The sequence below is a fragment of the Lissotriton vulgaris genome, chromosome 8 (assembly GCF_964263255.1).
Source record: "Lissotriton vulgaris chromosome 8, aLisVul1.2, whole genome shotgun sequence".
Classification (NCBI taxonomy): domain Eukaryota; kingdom Metazoa; phylum Chordata; class Amphibia; order Caudata; family Salamandridae; genus Lissotriton; species Lissotriton vulgaris.
Genome location: NC_141696.1, coordinates 292,672,321 through 292,691,474, shown reverse-complemented (window position 1 = coordinate 292,691,474; position 19,154 = coordinate 292,672,321).

The window sequence follows — 19,154 nt, the reverse complement described above, 5'->3', positions numbered from 1 at the left end:
ATTGTACTGCATAAAGAAAAACTAGGTAGACTGACCAAGTAGTCTGCACGGTAAGGAGTACCTATGGCAGAGACTGGACAAAAGGCCAAGCTGTGTATCCGGGTTTTTCTGAGCACAGGCATAGGTCAAACATAGTTTCACTTGATGGTGGCAAGTTGAGTAACTTCAGTGTTCCGTCACAATGGGAAGACAGCTTGAGCTCTTACTCCCAAATTCCATGTTTTTAGGGCCCCATGCTCCAGTTACAAAATATATTTAATATTTTTTTTTAAACTCAGACCTGGACTGTTTCGCCACAATGCAAGTATCATAGCCAAACCGGTAAGTGGCCTGCAGGTGTTGCCCAATTCAGTGTTTTGTCTTCTCCCAAAGAAAAATGTTTATTTAATTACAAGGTGCTCCTTCAATTACAAACCAGAATGCTAGAACACGAATTTTTGCTTCTGACCCCATAAACGTTTCTGACAAGCTAGAACTTTAGGGATTTCCTTGATGAAGGTTTATAATGAAGTGATGAATGAAATGAATAGTGATATTATTAATTATATCATTTTTTATGTCATATATGTAGGTGCAACATCATAATAAGTGAATGGGGAGGTGAGTACAGAGTAACATACTGACCACTCATCAGTGCTAACATCTTGATGGTACAATAGAAGTTGGAACTTCAAGGTATCAAAAGAATCATTGCATTAAACCTGACTTGATGCACAAGTCAAATTTAATGTAGCTCTTGAGCATATGACAACTTTAGAAAGTTGCTACTCGGTTGCTCAAAGTTTTCTAGTGATTGGTTTCAGTTGCTTACCACAAGACAGTCTTCTGCCCTCCTGAGGGGAGGTTTGAGCGACTCTCAGGGAGAAACAGAATGAGCCTGTAATTGGAACAGGTGTTATTTTTCCATGACAGTAAGGACAAACAGGTTGTGAGCCCAAAATGCAAGCTATAAAGGGGAAGCTGCCTAAGAAGGGCAAAAGGAAGACACACATGAGGACACACACACGAGAGGCTGCTTTATTGTTCTTGATCAGTGACGGAGAGGGGAAACAATTGCTGAACCAGTTTTCCATTGAGTGTTTAGCTGTTAGGTAGCCACACCTCTGGGGTCGGCTAGGGAACTCCACAAACCAAGACAGTGATCCTGGCATCTTGGAGGTGGGCGCAATGGTATATTCTGTGCTAGCTAGATGCCACACTTCACAGGAAATCATCACTAGGATGGCGGGGACCTGATAGCCTAACGGGTAGTAGCCACCGCAATGGCACAAACTGGGTATTAAAGTGGAACCCAGTCCTCACGCCACATCTGTACTGAAGAGTGGACTGAAGGAGGACAGCCCTGCTGTTCCTTAGATCCAGCATAGAGAGGCTGTACCAAGACTGGGCTGACCTTCTTCTCCATGGGCTAGCAAAGAAAGAGAGGACTGTGTAGTGATGCTCTGCTTAAGAAAAAGCCATCCCCGAGGCTCAGACAGAAGAAGTGATTCCAAGAGTCAGTTAGCTGACTTCTTAGTACAGATACAGGGCTACAAGAACTGAAGAAGCCTGCTTGGTGAGCTGGTAGCCAAGATTGCCTGACTGCCGCTGACCACTGAAGTACAGCATGGGAGACCGAGTACTAACCTTCAAAAGTTGCACCTAAGTCTGCTGGACCCTGGATAGTCACTTAAGTGAATAATGGCCGCCCAAGGGGGAAGTTAACCCTAGTTAAAGCGAACCACTTGATTTGCTGTAACTGAAGACCAGAAGACCACTGGCAACTGTTTTTTAACTGGGCTTCAATTGGACTTCAAGGTACATCAACCCCTGTGGCGAAAGTAGCCCTACTGTGACCACGGACTGAATATTATTCCCAGGAATATCCCCATCACTGGATAAGCATCTTCAGTATCCATAAGCATCCTAGATCCCTTGCATCAGGACCACTCCATTGAGTCTATGGTGGTTCACTAATAGATTCTAGAACTGGGCTGAGGAGTCCTGTGACTGCAAGGTAGTTGTCCAACTAAGGCTCTTTGGCCTCTGGCACTCACTTCCTTCTAGAGTTAGTCACTCAGTAGTTTACAACTTTATAAATGTTTTTCAAAGTTTCAAAGTGAACCGCTATCCCCAGTAGTTGCCAATGCTTGTTTGTGTTTCAAGGGAAAAGCTGTGATTGGAACAACTTTCCAACTTTCTTGAGACTTCCAGTGCTCTCCACCCAGCCCAGTCGGGATTAAGGGACACATACAGCACTGAGACAGCACTTGTGGAGATGTCGGAGGCTATTAGAGAATGCTTGGATGCAGGCGGAAGAGCAGCCTTGATTCTATTAAATCTCTCTGCTGCCTTCGACACAGTACTTCATCATCAACTTCTGGCCCGCCTCTCTAACATCGGAATCTCAGGTCTTGCTTGGGACTTGATTAAATCATTTTTAGAGGATAGAACACAGCAGGTATGGCTGCCCCCCTTTTCCTCGTCCCCAAGAAAGGTGACCATAGGAGTTCTGCAAGGTTCCACTCTGAGCCTCCTTCTCTTCAACGTTTACATCACACCTTTAATCTATCTGGCAGAGGAGCTGGGAGCTAAGATCATAGCTTATGCAGATGATATTCAGCTCCTCTTTACGTGGAAGGAAAAAGACTTGTCCCCAGACTTAGCCAAAAACTGTCTCTCAGCCGTTTTTGGCTGGCTTGCAAGGGCTCAGCTCAAATGCAATGAGGTCAAGTCTGAGGTCCTTCTTTATGGGTCTTTCCCTCTCCATGTTAGAAAATAACTTTGGCCTACAGACTACCCCAGGCAGAAATCAACTGGCAGTCCGGTGAAATATCTTCAGGTCTGGTTTAGTGAGGACCTCAAATTTTCACCGCAGATAAAAAAACTGCATTGAGTGTGCTTCGGCACACTGAGATCACTGAGAAAATGTCTGATATTGCTGCCTATATCGGCTAAGGAAATGGTGACCCGTGCCATCATTTTGTCGCGGATTGATTACACTAATGCATTATATATTGGCCTTCCCAGCCAGCTAAAAAACCTGCAACTATTCAAAATGCAGCAGCAAGAATGCTGTTGGGCATCCTGGGAAGATCAACTACAAGGCAACACCGCCGGGATTTGCATTGGCTCCTTGTGGCGCAACGTGTTTTGTTCAATGCCCTTACTCTTGCTCACGGTGCCTTATACAAATATGGGCTGCCATATCTGAGGAGACGCTTTGACTTCTATGAGCCCCAAAAATATCTGAGATCAACAGCTTAATACCGTGCTCGAACGGAGCAGCTTCTCTTTCCTTCAAGGCGGCCAAGGCTTGGAATGCCCTCCCATACGAACTGCAACAAACTCTGGATCTCAGGCTGTTTTCAAAGCAGTTAAAGACCTTGCTTTAAAAGCTCTGCTTCTCAGTCTCTCCTGTCTCCTGTAGTTGGCACTCGCGCCAGCACACTCTTGAGTATCCGTGCACTTTACAAGTGCTGAATAACATAACATTATTTGGTAATATTGTATTTCTTCTGAGCCCTCTGGTGGTATTTTTTTATTTTAGTGTCTACAAGTTGATAAAATTAAGACCTATTTTTATAGATTTGTATTGGATTATCTTTCTGACAAGACTTGTGAGAGTCACAGTTATCCAGGGTTGAGCTATGATTTTTCAAATTAATCTGATTGGACCAAGTACAGGTAGTGGGTTTAATACACAGTGAGGTCTCCCAAGCACTCCATATAATAAACTACTTTCTTCACAGCAGGTCAATAATGGAAACTGGAAATCGCTTACAATTAAGAAGTTTACTTTGAACTTCTTCCAAAATCTAAAATAATTTTCAACTCTACAAGTCCATATAATACATTCTGACAATATAGATTGGATAATTATTTATATGTACTGACCCAAACAAGTATTTAATGAATAAACGTCAATTTGTGCGAAAAAATTATGAAGTGTAAGAAAGGAAGTGGTCTCCAGAAATTAGTTTTCCCAAGAGAGGAAGCTAAAAAAATAAATTCAGACAGTTTTTTTGATTTTCAGCTGCTCCTCAGGCAGAGGATAGATTCTCATCACCTCTTAATCCTAGGACTGACATTTGTTAAATTTCAACTACAGTATCTGTATTTAAAGTCTGAACAAATATGAGGCGCAGTGCCTAACTGGCATACCTTCAGTGCAGATCCAAATTCACAATATTTCCTCTAAGGAAAAGCCCTGGTGTCCATTGTCTTTTTTCATATTAAGCCATAGGAAATTCAAAGAAGACATTTATTCTAGCAAAATATAGTCAATTTAAGACTGAATTAGTGCAAGTTACTTATGTATACAGAACATACTTTTTATGTACTCTAAATTGGAACCACTTCTGTCTGGTAACAATTGGAGACAAAACAAAACTAAGCAAGGACCACAGATGACATGCAAAACAGAATATACAGAGAGTCAGTTCAAATAGGGACCAAAAAACCCCAAGTAATCAGAAATTTTGATCACAAGAGACAGGAAAGGTCCACGTTAAAACCTCTCAATGGCTCTTATTCAGTGGCGTAACATAAAATAATAGGGTCCCCTTCAAAATATGAAGAGGGGCACTTGAGACTCCCATATATCACAACAAATTCATTGGACTTTGGGCCAAAGGGGACCTTACAGAGGGATCTATGGGCCCCTAAACGGGTTGAGAACCTCACAGGGCCGGATATAGCGCTGGAGTCGCCCAGTGCCAAATCCTTTTTGGCATCCGTACACCCCATGAGCGCCTCATCGTATTCTCTCACTACCACCGGGCAAATGCTCCCCTTATCTCCCCAATTATTATTGCTAAGCACAGCGCCCCCATCCTAAGTCAGCGCCCCCTATACAGGTGAGCGCCCAGTGCAGCCGCACCGGTCGCACAGCCCTAAAGCCGGCCCTGGAACCTCATGTGTCACACAGGCTTTAGACGCTTGCATTATGCAAAGGCAAAGCTGCAATTTAGAAATTAAGCCAGTAAAATTCTGTCAGTTACTCCCTTTATCATTTACCAAAGTATCTGTTTTGTATGAGTAGTTTGCGTGCAGTACTGGAAATGGAAAAATAAAAGTGCAGAGAAATGCTGGTGCTCTCCCTCCCAAATTAATGAGGCGCAGGTACTCATCACCTGTCAGTACCTGCTCATTTAAAGCAATGCTTACGTATAACCTGGGATCAACTCTATAGAAGCTTTGTCACAATTCAGCAATATTTAAAACCAACATGTATGTTCCTGAAGGACCGTTTGGATTATCTCATCCCAACAGTTATCATAACTCTTTGATGCTACTTTGCACACAGCATTAGATCAATTGCTCACAGGGAAGAAACTGCTAAATTAATCAGTATAGAATATTTAGCAATTTTCCACACATCCCCTGATGATTTTGTTCATCAGAGACAGGTGTTCTTTTTTAATGTTAAGGCTGTATTTTGAAAATAGCCTGCTATATATAGATACCTTTCTTGATTTCACTCCCATTTTGGAAACGAATAAATGTGCGTTCAAGAAAACAGAATTTCTGGCACCTATGGCTTAACAGTGCATATATTTTCATTTTAAAATCAACAAGGTTATTGAGGACAACAATCTGCAGATTTTGAACAGATTTTGTCATTGATCATTCGTTGACAGTTTTTTTTATTTTCAGCACTACTGTGTACATGATACAGAAATGTAATGTAGTATGCGTTTGAGACTTGATAAATAATTTGAAATAAGTGTTATTTCAACATCAAATATTGTCATTGTACCAATTATAGTAAAATAAAACGACTATACTTATATATAAAACATAAATGAAATCAAATAAAGAGTGAAAAACAGAAATAATTCAATAAATGAAGATACTGTGACACTTTCAGGTGTCTTACTATTATGCATTTTTGTCACCTTTTAATGGTTTTAACATTTTTCCATATTGGCTTGTATTTTTTGATTGAGATGTTTTTTCAGATCTGAAGTCTCATCCATTGCCTGAAGAAATATATATGAAATAATGTTTGCTTTGTTCGCCCTAAGTTGGCAGGGTATGCCCAGACTTGGGTTCCTTGATCACTTTGATACTGGATGTGAGAAGTTGGCCTGGTATATGCTGTCCACTAATTAAAGTGGGCACCCTGTACCAGTCTAAACAACCCTTATTGATGATTAGGTTAAAGACAACCTTAATAGAAAGCTATCCTAGGGGTAGCTGTGGAGAGCAGCCTTCAGGCTAAGTCTCGAAGAAATGTAAAGCAACTTGGTTTACCAGATCAGAACCTCCTGAATACCAAATGAAAGGAGAACAACACAAGAGATATATAAAATATATGTATTTATTACTAAACACTCTCTACTAACCTCTATACAAGATTAGAGCACAAGGCACACAATACCTAATCAATAGAACAACAGTAAAAAGCACAATACACAGGGGGGAGACCGGAGCATATACTAAAAAAATGGTATAACAACAACAACTTCACTAGACACAGTGCCCAAAGCATGTAGAATCACTGGGACCCTAAGGAACCACCCAAAGGAGTGACACAGGGAGCCCACGGAGGACGGGTCTAGTGTGTGAGCACAGACCCGAGTTCCGTATACTCAATGAGAAAGTCGCTGTTGGAAAATTACAGTTTAAGGACACTTCGGAGAGGACTTCAAGCAAACCCTTCGGAACATAGAAGGTTCTAAGGCCAGCACCCTTGTGAGTATTGAGGTACCCGTGTTACCTATCCCGGGGGAGGCCAGGGCATAGGGGTCAAGTGGTTTTTGAAACCTTCGTCTTTTTCAATGGCGCGACTCGAAGAAGTGCTGCTGCCTGGAAGATGAAAAGTGTCAGGTGGAATCCAAGCCTGGATCCGAGGTGAGAAGAACCTGAAAGCAGAGGGGACAGAGTCTGGGTCACTTTAGGGTGACCAGGGGCTCGGCAGACAAATGCCCACCGATGTCGGGTGCTTCAGATGTAAAGATTGGATGCTTGACTCTCAGCCACGGGGACCAGGAGACGTCGATGACAACCAAAGTCTGAAGGTAAGCTGTCCCATGAAGGATGTCTAGTGCTGAGGGGTCAATGTCCGGATTGAACACAAACAAGCATTGGCAAATTCAACCCACACAGGCAGAGGAAACAAGTTACGGTGAGGACCAGAAAGGTCCTGGAGACTCTCCAAGCTATGGGGAGTCAGGACTACACGTAGCCCAAAGCACAGCAGCAAGGATCGCCAAAAATCATATACTGCAGCAAAATTACACAGTGCACTGAAGTTTGGGTTGCACGGTCCCCACGAGGGATACTGGTCTCAGAATTGATGAGAGAGCAGATCAACCTCAGAGATGCTTGGGAATCCACCTCCTGTGTAGTAGAAATCTTCGTAATCCTCAGGAGCTCGGGAGATGCAAACCGGTCAGATGCGTTAAGGTGCCTGCTTCAGCAGGGGAGTAACTCCTTTACTTCAAGGGAGATTCTTCAGTCGTCCAGCAAAGTGTAGATCGTCGAAGTACTTGGGTTCTGCCTGCAGAGTTTAGTCCAGGTAAAATCTAAAGTCCTGTAGTCAGCTTTCCTACTTTATACCCAAGGAAGGGGTAGGACAAACTCTGGGGACCCTCCTAGGGGAGGGACAGGACAGAGGGGTGGTTACACCCATGTCCTTTGCCCAGTTTCGTGCCAGAGCAGGAGCAAATGGCTCCTGCACCCGGTTTGTAAATTGATACTTGTATAGCGCACTACTCACCCGAAAGGGTCTCAAGGCGCTTGTACGAATACCGCTGTGGAACCCATCCTGGCTTTCCCTGTGAGGCGTCCACTCCTGGGCACCCCCAAGGTGGAGGCCAGGCATCCTTAGCGTTGTGGGGGCCGTTGTGGAGATTAAGCAAGCTATTGCTCAGAGTTGCAGAGTGGGACTCCATGATTGGAATAGGCACCGAGGCGAGAATTATCAGGTCCGTGGAATTTTGAGCCCAAGTCCCGCCGAGGCGGGGAATTGAACCCTGGTCCCGGGCTAGACCTCTGCATCAGGGTCTGCCGCTCTAATCATTGAGCCACACTTCTCCACTCCAGTTCAAGCTGGACTATGCACAGGGACACCAAATATGCCCCCAATGCAGACTTTCAGGCACTCAGAGTGCACCCACCCAGCCCCAATACACTAAAGTCTGTCTGGGAGGTGGTCACACCTCCCTGTGACAGGAAACCTATTGTCAGGCCTTTCCCTGCTCGAGCTCAGCTCAGCAGCAGGAGGGCAGACTCGTGTTTGTTGCTAGCAGCATCCATTTTGTGCTGCCCAAGTCAAGAACGCTGGTACCGGGTAGACCGGTGACCCATAGTAGCGATTCTACAAGGAAGGAATCATTCCTTCCACATCAGTTACTGGTGTGGAGGTATGATACTAAGGTGCTTGACACCAAACATGTTTCTAAGCAGTCTTTTTAATTTTAGCATTTACCGCAAGGTTATAAGGCACTTAGGTATATATGGTTTGGCTGCATCACAGACAACCCCGGGGAATCGATTCCAGAGGCTGCAGAGGTGCTCTGCTCATGCAAGGGCACACTTTCACACAAAAACCAGAACCCTGCCTTCAGGATTGATAACGCCTGCCATAGGGGTGACAAATAGGTTTATATGTGCAGTGATTTAGAATAGATATAGGTAACCTACATCTAAGTAAGGGATGCATGCACCACCTTACACAGGCGGCAGTAGCAGACCTGTGGTTTCAGTTTGAATGGTCTCTCAGGGGTGGCATAATACATGCTGCAGCCCCTTGGAGGCATCTGGGGTACCTATGCCCTGGGTACATGGGACTGATAAGGTACCCCAGTATCCAATCTGGAGTGTAGCTAAAGCAGCTAGACTGAGGTCCTGGATCGCAGGATCCCAGTCAGTCTAATTTGAAAACAGTGATACATCAGCAAAAAAGTAGGGGTAACTATAAGAGGCAGATCCTACTCTCCTACACTGGATTCAAGCTAGCCTGGCTGATGAGGGTTGTTTCCACGAAACCGGTAACAGGATGCTTGTTTCTGGTCTAGGGAAAACCTGGTTTGGCGGGTTGGCCTGGACTGTTCCCAGGAGGAACAGGGTCGAGACTGATTTGCAAATGGCTGGGTCTGAACTGGGGGGTCGTAGCGAGCTAAAGAACAATGATGGGTTGTGTTTGCTCTGAAGAAAAATAATCACATCATCCCAAGCAGATGGAAGTCCACTGGCTCCATTTGGAAGCCTACACCATATTCCAAACCAGCTGCATCATTTACAAAGCCACCACAACTGGTCAAGCCCACCTTTCCGGTTGACAAGCTCAGCACCTCTGTTGGCTCTAAGCACAACAACAGCCAGGACACCAAAAGACTGGAGACAAAAAAGAAGAAAAAGGCACAGCCCGTAACAGAATCCATGCATCCATCAGGACTACCCAAACTCTGGTCCAATTCAGAAAAGAGTTGAAGACACATCTTTTTAAAGACGCTATATCATTATGAAGACCACAAACCAGCCACATTTCCATTCAATTATTAATCAATCAATCAATCAATTAAAGACATTTATAGAGCGCACTACTTACCCGGAGGGTCTCAAGGCGCTTGGGGGGGGGGGGGGGGTGCTGCTACTGCTCGAACAGCCAGGTCTTGAGCTTCTTCCTGAAGGAGAGGTGGTCTTGGGTCAGGCGCAGGTCGGTCGGGAGGGAGTTCCAGGTCTTGGCGGCCAGGTAGGAGAAGGACCTTCCTAACTATATTTTTACCTTTGAAATTGTAGAGCTCTCGGTTTCCTTTTGGTTACATTTGCACTATGCTTATATCACATACATACATGCTTACATCTCACTGTGATGATAAACCATGAACACTTTCTGTGAGATTTAAATCCCATTGGTCCATACTATTCAGGGTCTCCTGGCAGTAGAGTAATATGGACAAAGACAAATGGCACTTTGAACAGGCCGCAGTCACGCACCACATTACATAAGGTATTGTCTTTTCTAGGCATGCTTACCCCTAATAGAAGGATAGTTTTAACAGTATTATTGTCACTAAATGACAAATGCTCTCTCTAACCACTCTAGAGCCTCAGATTCCCCTAGAAGAGAGACCCCTTCAATATATAAAATATATGTATATATATATATATAGAGTGGCCACTGATGTAAATATATACTTTTCATGGGGCCCCTGTGGCCCTTATAAGCATCATGGAATGGTGTGCACATGCACATACATGTATTTTGCTGTTGAGGGTGTGCATGGGTACATAAATGTATTGTGTCCACTTCCACAGCTGTTTACCCTTTCAGGAGGGTGCTTGGGTACCTGCAAGGAACAGGGTGTGCAAAGACGCATACATATATACATTGTGGGCTTGGCCACAGCTTTGTTTCTTATGGAGCCCCAATGCCCCTTGTAAGCTTCGCAGGAAGGACAGGGGCTCTGCTGTCTGTGTATATCCCTTCAGCGGTCCCGTGCACTCTATAATGATCAGTGGCGGGATAGACAATGTATGTCTCTGTACTTTGGCCACTCCAAGCTGTCGAATTTCCAGCCGCGACTCGTGCAAGTAAGAGCGGTGGGGCCGGCTTGGGGGGATTTCAATGGACAATGACTAGGGAAAATTAAAAAGATAATTCCTTTTCCCACGTCATCATCTGTCGACAACTTCCAGGGTGGTCTACACTCTTCATAGCCCAAGGGTTTAGCGCTGCCTGCTGTGTAAATTCTGTAATGGGACATGAGCCACAGTGATCAGTGATTTCCTCATGAGAAATGCATCTATGCAAATGAGAAGATATCTTATCTTCAATGCAGTTATTGTCCTAGAGATTTCTCGGTTTTGTGCTCCAAGCATACAACAAGCAATATAACTCATTATACAATGACATTAAACAGCCCCCATAAAGTTCGTAGGTGGTAACACCGACAAAAATCCATGCATTTAGCTGTTAGAGGAAAATAAAATCAATACAGTACTAAATTATAGTTTTTGAAAAAAATCATGAAATATAACTGGTGAAAAAATGCTAATTTCTTAAACTTTCAGCAAAGAGAACGTCCCTGGTTTTCTTAAATCATATTTTTTAAGGTAATTGTGCAGTATTAGTACATACCAAGCAGGCATGGAAAGACTATTCTCCTGGAAAACATAATCACCTCTGCAGCAGAGAACACTTAAGCTCCATTTGCATAAACATCAGCCACTATCACGTATCATGCTTTCGTTATGATTCATTGTATTTAGAGGAGCAGCCGCATTAATTCCCTGATACCGGAGGCACTGTTTCCTAATATAAAGCAATGTTATCATCAGTTGCATTTTTCACCATCAGCACATTTTTTCTAGGTCATTGAATATTTTTGACTAGGTTGGCCTTTCTGAATATCAATTTTTATTTCTTTTTAGGATTTGCTGCACCGAGACTTTTGGTAAAATATTTGAAGATATCATATGTTTGTCAATATGCGCTTGTTTTTAATCAAAGACAGTAAAGTGCACGGAAAAGTATAGCTCAAGGTCGGGGAGAGTAGTATACCTACCCCAGACCACGGAATATGATTTTTAAACATTTTTTAGGAAGAAGGATCTAACACATATCGCATGACTTTAACACGGTTAAAAAAGATACTGAGTGTGCAAATGATACAAAAAAGCTACGCATGCGCATTCATTTGTTAAGTGAAACACAGGGGCATACTTACGCTAGAAGTGGCGGAGCGCGGCGTTAGACTCCTTGGCTTAATGCCATGCGGCACCACTTCTGACACACAGAGCTTCACCATATTTACAAGAATACGGTGCAGCCCTGCGTTTCCCCCTGCGCTGGCGCTAATTTAGCTGCCTAGCACGAATGCAGGCACCCTTGCATCGTAGTGCAAGGGTGTCTGCGTTGCAGGGGAATGATTATTTATGTATAGGAAGGGACACCTCCCTGCACATGAACAATCAATGGTGTTTTGCTGTATCTATATGTGGCTGCACAAGGAAGCACACATGGAAACAGCAAAACGAGGAGACAAAAGAATTTCTCCTCATTCAGCCTGTTTGAGACCAGGTTTTCCTTGATGTTAATTTTGGCACTGCCTCCTATTTATGCCACCCTTGTAAATATGGGGCAGCGTCAAAATCAATAAGTGTTGCGGTGGCATGCCCACCAAAACACCCTTTGCCCTCCCCTTTCAGTGCTAAATGTAACATAAAAGGGTGCCTTATTTACAAGGCAGCGTTAAGCCACTTTAAGTGGCTTAACGCTGCCTTGTAAATAAGGCGGAGCCCCTGTCGCCACCACAACGTCTGCAAAAGTGACGCTGTGGTGGCGATAGGGACTTGTAAATATGCCCCTCAGTGTCATATGTACTGACATAACTCCAGCATAATTATCAAACGATTAAAAGTGTGTATAAGCGGTATCAGAGTGATGTGTGAAGAACAAGAGGCATCAATTGTTTGTGCAGATCACATTTCATGTTAGAAAGAACTATATGTAATCATTATTATTCATTTAATAAATACATCACTGGCTCTCACATGCCTGGTATGTATGTTGATTAGTCATGCTTCTTATTTAATATGCCTAAACATTTTCCAAACGTTCCTGTTAAATGATCAGGTGTCGCCAGAAATGTGTGCTTATCACAACATTTTCTTTGGGAGCTAAGTCTCCTGAGTCCTTTTGCTCCCTAAAACTTTGAACTTTTCTAAGCTTTTAAAAACAGAGCAGGTGGCATATTGCTTTTGAAGGACACTGAAGTATGTCTTTATTTTCCAAATATCAGTGCCAAGTGACTATAGGCAAGGCCCTGATAGTCCTTTTTATTTTTAAACATGACTTCTCTCCTAAATCTCACTAAACATAAAAGACTATACTACACTTATAGCAGATGTTGGAAGTCTGAAAACACATACATGGCCTTATTCTAAAGATTGTTTTAATTATAGCAGCAGTCATAAAACAAAGTACACATGCATTGGGATTGGAATTCAAAGTTATATGGTAACTTTCCTGAGTTCCAGGTTTTCATGATGTTAGGAGGAGTACACATTGACACGGCCACGGGCCCCAGGACCTCAGTAACAGCACTTGGGATCAAGACGCACTCCAGCAGAAGCCACCTGTAGGGTCCAGGGCAGATCTAGTTGGAACTGGTCAGCTGAGTTGTTCAGGAAAAGAGGCTTCTTGAACCTTGTGTGTCCCAGTAACTTAAATGGAGCTCCACCAACTCATCTTTGGAGTCCACTTTTTTTCCTGGGTACAAGTTGGAGTAGGTCCATTCTCTCAGGTTTCCTTACAGGTCACAACAGCAGGTACAGTCCTTTTTCTGTCTTCCATAGGTCCAGTAGCATTCTGCAAGGGTCCCCAGTGATGCCACATTAATGCCTTGGCCCTAGCTTGTGGATGATAGTGACTCCTGGCCCCTCCCTGACCAATAGAGGAAAGGTTCCCAGGGGTAACCCTACTAACCTTTTCAGCAGTTCCTGTGTGCCCTACCTCAATTAATTCCTTAGTGATCCTTTTTCCTTAGATCCAACATGTCAGAACCTTTCCTCTCTTGTACAGACACCCTGTGGCCACCATAGAGGTGTGTTCAGGGAAATTAGAAAACCCTCCCCTGTGTTCTCTCAAAACCAGTTCGGAGGGCAGCTCATCTCCCCTGGAATTGGTGCTTGGCAGGCTAGAATCACAATAAAGGGGGCAGGCCCAGATGAGACCTACGTCTGCCAGTGACAGGCTAGGCATCATTGGAAGATATGCAAGAGCCTAGGCACCTCCCCAAGGCATCCAGTCAATGGAAGGTTGACCTCACCTAACATCCAAGGCCTTTTTCTTAGCTCTGGGAGCCAATTCACACCTCATTAAGGAGGTATTCAGCTCCTGGCTTACAGTTTGAACTTCATGAAAAGGTGCTTCTAGAAGCTTTAATCATGTTAAATGTGACTTTTTAAAAGTACCTTTTGTGAAATGTTGATTACCAATCTGATTTTACCAGTGGATTGGGCTTGTAATAAATATTTTAAAACAAAAGCAAATCAACTTTTCAGTTGGTTCCTAAGCAGAGATAACATGATTTAATTTTAATATCAACTCCCAATACTACAGAACAACTTACACTGCTATAGTGAAAATAGATTTAGAGGTTTTGCCTCTGTAATTAAATTTTTAACATTAAACCTTTGCATTTCCTATATTTAAATAGCATGCACACTACCTTACTGAGCATTAAGGTTTACTTAGAGGTAACATTAATATTTTAAAGGTGGGTTTAGGCTTGTTAAGAGAGGCCATTTTGGCAGGTCGAATGTGTAGTTTTTAACACTGCACAGACTCTCTGCAATACTTTTGACCTACAGTCATGTTTTGTACTGTCACTCTAGTGGTGGCACAATGTGTACTGCAGCCTACTAATTACATTTAAAATACAGGCCCTGGGTACACTTTGTATCGTATACCAGGGACTCACAGGTAAGTTAAGCATGCCATTCGGATTATTACCAATTTGACATGTTTTTAAGAGTCAGAATATGTACACCGGGTAATTGACAGCAGTGTCCCATTGTTCAGGGTCAAAAACCAGCTAAAAGAGCCTAAGGGGCCAATTAGGATGGCGGTGAATCCGCATCCTCCGGGCCAGCGGACGTCAGCGCCAGCCTGGAGGATGCGGATTCACCGCCACGGCCACAGAAAACACCCACAGCCAGGTTAGGATGGCGGTGGGATTGCGGTGGGACCAGCGGCGGATGGCAGGTCCATCCGCCGCTGATCCGTGGGGTGTGGAGGGCTATTTGGTGGCGGTATCTGCAAGACACCGTCAGCCAAATTACGATGTGCATTGCAACATGCTTTTCCACGGCAGCTTTTCTGCTGTGGAAAAGCATGTGATCTTTGGTGTTTGGGGGCCCGTTGCGGGCCCCCAGGGTGTCGGGGGTGCACATGGGGGGGTACCTATGGTACCCCCCAGCATTTACATGCACAAAGCGGCAGGCACCGCGCGGTGCCTGCCGCTTTGTGCATGTAAATGTAAAACATGCATTTTTAACCTTGCGGTAGGTGCTGCTTCAGGCATCACCCGCCGCAAGGTTAAAGATACAGGATGTGACTGCCAGGGTGGCGCTCACATCCTAATTACACCGGAAGGACCGCCGCTGCACCTGTGGACGGTCCCTCCACCTCGGGGGTGACGGACGGGCGCAGGTCCATCCGCCATCCTAATAGGCCCCTAAATGGGGGTGACCACACCAAAAGTCTAATTTCCTACAATAAGGAACAACTAAACATATCTCATGCTTCTCTGGCTATGAAAATACATAGGAAATGAATGGGGATCCTTGAAACAGGGGAGTCATAAACCCCTTGCTTTAGCAGCTACAGCGGAGGTGGGGTTCTTAATGCGCCACTTCTGTCTGCAACAGTGCAGCCAAATGCTCATAATTAACAGCGCAATACTGGCTTCAGTGCCGGGGAAGAGAAATATAAATTTAACAACATGAGGAAAATGAACGCCGATGATGAAGTACTGGAGAAAGTGGAAGTGAGACAGATAGAAAGATGGGTATAAAAGTTAAATAAGGAAGAAAGGCTGAATTACAGGGAGGAATGGTGATAAGGTGAAATGAGGAATGGCTGAAAGGATGAATGGATTGCAGATTAAATGGAAGGGTGAGTTTGTGGATAGATGGATGGGCAATATGAAAAGAGGAGGGATAGAGAGAGTTATGAAGAATAGCTAAGTCAGATATATGCATAGAAGCTAGGTGTGTGTTATGGTTCGATAGAATATCCCATGGTTTGATTGAATTGTGATAGATTTATGAATGGATGCAATAATAAATCGATGACACAATAGAAGGGTGAAATGAAGAATATCAGCTGGTGGATAAAAGGGTGAAAGGGTGAATGGATAGATACCTGGATAAAAGAGTCAAGGAAGCTCTTTTAGGGAGGGTCAGGCTCACTTGCTTTGATTGCATGGTGCCATCAGTGCTTTGGTTCAAAGTGGGGGGTATTTTTCTTATCTGGCAACTCCGTGCCTGGAAGAATTAATCATTCTAGTGAACTATTTTAAATATTACCTTTTCACAATTAATGTAATTAAGGGATAAGAGAGCAGTAAAAATATGTCACAATAAAGGCACTCACTTTCTTCTTTTCGATAAGTCTTGTATGTTTGATGAGTAATTCCTTGTATGGCAGATTTTTGGAAGCTTAGCTAAGGCCCTATTAGAGGACCGCTGTTGATTGGAAATGTAGGAGGAGAACTGATAAAGGATGCTGCCAGTGAATTCCATCCCAAGACTTTAGGGAGTTGATGGTTAGCAGTGTTGAAATCAGCTAAGAGGTCTACCAATATCTGGACACAATATTTCTATTGACACAAACTTTCTCTCTTTCAAATAAAAACATTTAAACATCCCTATCCAGGATTTAGAAAGTTTTATCCAGACTGGTTTACTATACCATTGGCTTCAAATAAAGACCACTGTTGCCCATGTGGCTAGGGCAATGATACACCACAAATTGTAATAAATAGTACATTCATTAATCTTTCCCAACATATGTATACTATCTAGGAACATATCCCATAGGCCGAGCATTATCAGTTTGTCAGTTCTATATTTTTGCATGACCTGTGCACAGACTTCTCACCAATGTCTATTTGTATGCATGTACTGACCCAATTGTGCAGGGTAATACAAGGGATACCATTACCTGTGTTCAAGGATTCTCAAGGACATAGGGGGCTCTATCACCTTTCTTAGACCAGTACAATCTTAGAGTTCCACCATGACACCCTTTACGGCCACCTAGCAGAATAGGATATCAGTATGGGACCATCACTGCTGTCATGCTTTTGTTTGCACCCTGCCAAGCACGACAATCCTAATATGGAGGGCAGGTCTACTCATGACTGTGGTGGCCCAGGGAAGGTCTCCAACTTTATTGGAGGTTACTGGAAGCTCCAACTTTACTGGAGGCAGTCCAAGTGTAATGTGGAAGATGTGTTGGTTGTGCAGGGATGCTTATCTAAAAGTCTGATTAAGTGTGTCTCTGAGATAGTGTAGAGTATTTTTTACAACATAGTATGTGATACTTCGAAGAGGGTTAATGTGGGTGAAGCAGTTTTAAGTGCAGGCTGCAGAGAATGTATTTGGTACGTTTTTAGTGAAGGTAACTCGTTAATCTTTCATCTTTTTGAAGAAAATATTACATCTGAGATATTTGTTACTCAACTATATGTCCTTCCCCTGGTTAATAAAATGTGCCCAATTTATGAACAAAAGGTTAATCTTTTGCTTTATAGTATGTCATTTCATGTTCTGCTGTAATGCATCGTTAGTTACTACACATTTGATGGGGTTTATCATTAAAATTTGCAAACGCTACACAATCGAATACGTGTGTATTCCAAGTTGAAATTTGAATATATACTTTTCCCAAAATGTTTTTCCTTTCACCCCCCTATTTTAGGATGTCTCCTCATGGTAGAACGTTGTATAGGCCATGGGGGGTGTGAGATGCCCTAGTAAATGTGTGTGCACTTGTTAACCCCCCCTGTAAAAATGCACCTGACTGAAATGCTGCATTTAAAATGGATGTCATGGCTGTGTGTTGTGCCACCTGACTGTGGTAGGTTAGCAGTCTAGTGTTCAGTTCCCAGCCATCCCAGCTTTTGGAGGTAAAGCCTGGCACCCAGGGTGCTCAACTTCTCCCCTGAGCCAGTTAGAACCAGTTTCCCCAGAGGCTTCTAGAAGCTTCTGGCACTGGCTGGTAGGTGGGGTGAGGGGCGTATAAGTAGGGTGGCTGTGCGACCATGTGCTCAGTCAGAGCAGGGACCTGAACGTGAGGGGACCTGCTGCGAGGGAGTTCCGCCACTTGGCCTGTGTGCTGGACCCTGCACCCAACTGAAACCCCACCGCTGTCCACAGGGCTAGTGGAAGCCCCAATGCAGGAGTACATGCTGCTGTACAGGAGGAGTGCCACGCTACAGTGGGGGATGGTGTGTAAAGCCTACCACCCTGTCTTGATGAGTGCCCACTGACTGCTGACCTTGCCCAGTAGAGCCTGCTGCTCTGCTACCTGGCCCCTGAAGAAGAAAGGAGCGCTAGCCCTGGACCCTGACTGCTGGCACTTTCTTGGATTGCCATGGAGCACCTTTGCTTGTGCCCAGAAGGAGGTGAGGAGTGCTACCTGTGGCCCCAAACCCCTGGTGGGACTGAGCCCATCGCAAGCGCTGGATTGAGGGAGCTGGGCCACCCCCCCTGCATTGTGTACTGTGTGCCCAGGACTGGGAAGAATCACTGCCTGCTGCCCTTGAAGTTGGTGAGGCTGCTGAGCGCCTGTTATTATTATTATTATTATTATGTTTCTCATATAGCGCCTGAATCGACCCCCGAAGGGGTATCTCCGCGCTTGCCTTGGGAACCCGTCCTGGCTTTTCCCTGTGAGATAGCCCCTACAGGGCATCCCCAAGGTGAAAGCCAGGCATCCCGCCGTGGGGGGGCGTTGTGGAGATTAAGCAAGCTTAATGCCCAGAGTTGCAGAGTGTGAACCCATGATTAGGTCAGGCACCGAAGCGAGAATTATCGAGTCCATGGACATTTGAGCTCAAGACCCTGCCGCATCGGGAATTGAACCCTGGTCCCGGGTCTGACCTCTGCTTCAGGGTCTGCCTGCTCTAGCCAGTGAGCCACACTTCTCCACAGGAGGTAAAGCCTGGCACCCAGGGTGCTCAACTTCTCCCCTGAGCCAGTTAGAACCAGTTTCCCCAAGCGCTATACTGCAGGATCTCGAAGCATGGTGTGGCCATGAGGAACTGGTTAGTTGAAAGCGCAGAGGGTGCCCACCCCGAGTAGAGGTGGTGCTTTGCATGCCCTGGAAGTAAACTGGTGCCCACCCCGTGTATGGCCCCCTGTCTGTGCCTATCGAAGACTTAGCGGGAGTCTACCCCGCGTGCGTGGGGCCCAGAGGAGCGAGTGCCAAGAAACAGAAGGCGGGAGGCCACCCGCACTTCTATAATGCCCGAGTGTAAGCACGTGTGAAGCGCTGCTGAAGTAATCACCCCCTTCCCTGGGGCGCAAAAGGTACGGCTGCTGCGGTGTCCCCGCATCACCGCGCCACCCGGGCGCCACGTGGAAGGAAGCCCCAGCTGCTGCCCGCGTCCCCGCTGCAGCCCCGAAGCCAGGAGAGGGCTGCCGCGGCA